This window comes from Dipteris shenzhenensis, chromosome 5, assembly GCF_047967505.1.
Source record: "Dipteris shenzhenensis isolate YYH24624 ecotype China chromosome 5, Dip_SZ_1.0, whole genome shotgun sequence".
NCBI lineage: Eukaryota > Viridiplantae > Streptophyta > Polypodiopsida > Gleicheniales > Dipteridaceae > Dipteris > Dipteris shenzhenensis.
In genome coordinates, this window is record NC_141600.1 from 27154171 (window position 1) to 27156900 (window position 2730).

The 2730-nt window shown below is 44.3% G+C and overlaps 1 pseudogene across 1 annotated transcript; it reads left to right on the forward strand.

Annotated features, from left to right (window-relative positions):
- The first annotated feature begins 204 nt into the window (after window positions 1-204).
- LOC147901809 (cytochrome P450 71A1 pseudogene) lies at window positions 205-1975 on the forward strand (annotated as a pseudogene). The gene is made up of 2 exons (XR_015540977.1): window positions 205-1255; window positions 1352-1975. The product of XR_015540977.1 is annotated as a cytochrome P450 71A1 pseudogene (transcript).
- The last annotated feature ends 755 nt before the right edge of the window (window positions 1976-2730 follow it).

The window sequence follows — 2730 nt, forward strand, 5'->3', positions numbered from 1 at the left end:
CCTCCTAAACCCATCCCTAGTTCTTTTTTTGTTAGCACATGGTGGGATGGGAATAGGATAGAAATATGCATGGGACCACTTGGGACCACCTTTTCCCATTCCCATCCTATTTCTTGCCATGTGCTAAGCCCCTTAGCCACCATTAGAGGGAATTCTCTTATGTGGAATCTGGATCTCGCGCAGATTCCTCAGTCCACCCAGCACCACCCAATCTTTCATCACGACACGCGATCTATCTTCTTCTTCGCAAAAGCTTTACACAAACACTTCAAACATTGCTACAATCATGCAGCTTTCCTCCTTGATGCGTAGCTGCCTGCTCATGATCCCTACCTCCCTTAGCCGTCGCTATGCACCCCTTTGGTTTCTCCTCCTCCCCACATTCCTCTTCTGCATCTCAGCTTCTTTCCTCTTCATCAGAAAATTACGTCGCCTTGCAGCTGCTTTGCCTCCCGGGCCTCTTCCCTTACCCATCATCGGTCACCTCCACTTGTTGGGTGTTCTAACCCACCAATCTTTTCATCGCCTCTTCCAAATTTATGGCCCCTTAATGTCCCTGCGCTTAGGTTCCATCCCTGTTATCGTTGCTTCTACGCCTGCTATGGCCAGAGAAATCCTTCAAACACAGGATCAGGTCTTCGCTTCCAGACCCCGAACAGCAGCAACTATATACACTCTCTTCGAAGGTTCGGATATTGGTTTTGCTCCTTATGGCCCTTACTGGAGACGGATGCGGCAGCTATGTGTTACGGAGCTCTTCAGCAATAAAAGGCTCGAATCTTACAGAGCTTTGAGGGAAGAGGAAACGGCGCTTCTAATGCTATCCATTCTCGATGATAGCAAGAAGGGAAGGGAAGTATCGGTCCTTTCACGATTGAGGTGCACCACGAATAATATCATCTCCAGGTTGACTTTGGGGCAGAAATTCTCAGAGCTTGTTAGTGACTCCAGAGATGCCTCCAATCATATTGTAAATCTCTTGAATGAATGGTTATACCTCCTTGACGTGTTCAATGTAGGAGACTTTATCCCATACGTGCAATGGATGGATCTGCAAGGCTACGTGAAACGCATGAAAATTGTCGGGGAAATGATCAGAACCACCTTCCAAGAAATTATTGATGATCGGCGCAAGCTGAGGAGAGCGGAACCATGCTCCCCAAAAGACTTGTTAGACGTGCTGTTATCCGTCGCCGCTGAAGAAACCCAGCAGGATGTGCCGATTACGGATGATAATATCAAGGCAGTCTTAATGGTAATAGGCTGAAAAATTTTCATGGTTGTCTCATAGTTTAGAAAATTTGATCGTGCTCGCAGCTCCTAACTCTAATCCTGCTTCCTTTCATTTAAGGACATGTTTGCGGGAGGCACAGACACAACTTCCGTTACAATCGAATGGGCAATGTCGGAGATCCTGAGTAACGCAACGTGCATGAAAGAGCTCCACGAAGAACTCGATTCTGTGGTGGGAAATGGTCGACTTCTAGAGGAGTCCGACATCGCTCACCTGCCGTACTTACGAGCGGTGGTGAAGGAGACCATGCGGTTGCACCCGGCTGTGCAGTTGCTCTCACCGCACGAATCCGTACAGGTTTGTGAGATAGCCGGATACAGCATACCGGCCAAAACACGCGCGTTTGTGAACGTATGGGCAATAGGGAGGGATCCAAGTTGCTGGGAGAGGGCATTGGAGTTCTGGCCGGGGAGCTTCTTGGGCAGCAACGTAGATGTGAAGGGCCAGCACTTCGAGCTACTGCCATTTGGGTCAGGAAGGAGGGGGTGTCCAGGGTGGAGGCTGGGGCTGCAAAACGTGCAGGTGATTCTAGGGAGGATGGTGCATGCTTTCGACTGGTCGCTCACAGATAATATTGGAGGTGGACTGGACATGAGTGAGAGCTCTGGTCTTACTGCTCACATGGACTCGCCCCTCCTTGCTATGGCTTCACCAAGATTGCCCCTTTATCTCTACCATTAACAGCATAAGGTTTGTAGATAGGAAACCTTAGAACTTTTCAGGTTTTAAGGGCAAAATATAATTAAAATATAAAGGAATCTACAAATTCGAAAAATTGCAAAGATAAACCTCTCACATAAATTTGAAAAGTTCAAGTTTCATTATACGTAATTTTGCGGCAAATAAGACCCTCTAATGTGTTTGTATAGCATAATTACCTTCTAATGTGTTTGAAATTGTGAATGAAATAAGACCTTCTAATGTGTTTGTATAGCATAATTATAATACTATTCTAGGATTATGCGGTTGCAATTTTGTGTAGTTCATCTTTCCTCATCACTAGTGCAAATTGTATCTTCATTAGAGTCTTTATCTTCCCTTATCGCTAGTTTTTGCAACAAGTATTGGTTTTTCATTTGAACAATTTAGTGTTGCATTTTTACGAGCTTGCAATGCGATAAAGGAAGCATGTTAGTATCCAACGTCTTCCACAATTTAATTCTACGATTTGCTTTGTTGTATGTGGGCATTTGCATGATAATGTAGCACTACAAAAGCTCAAAATGGTCAGTTTTCGGATGCATAATGCACTGTGAATTCCTTTTGTTCCATCTCTACAGATGCCTACATTTTGCATAGGATGCCTTGGTCTTTATTTACCATGATATTGCATTGGAATAGTACAACTCTTTTAATTCCGAATCTTTGTTATAAATATACTTTTCTTCACCAACAAAATGATTATTAATTAATACATCTTGCATTTTCCTTTATTG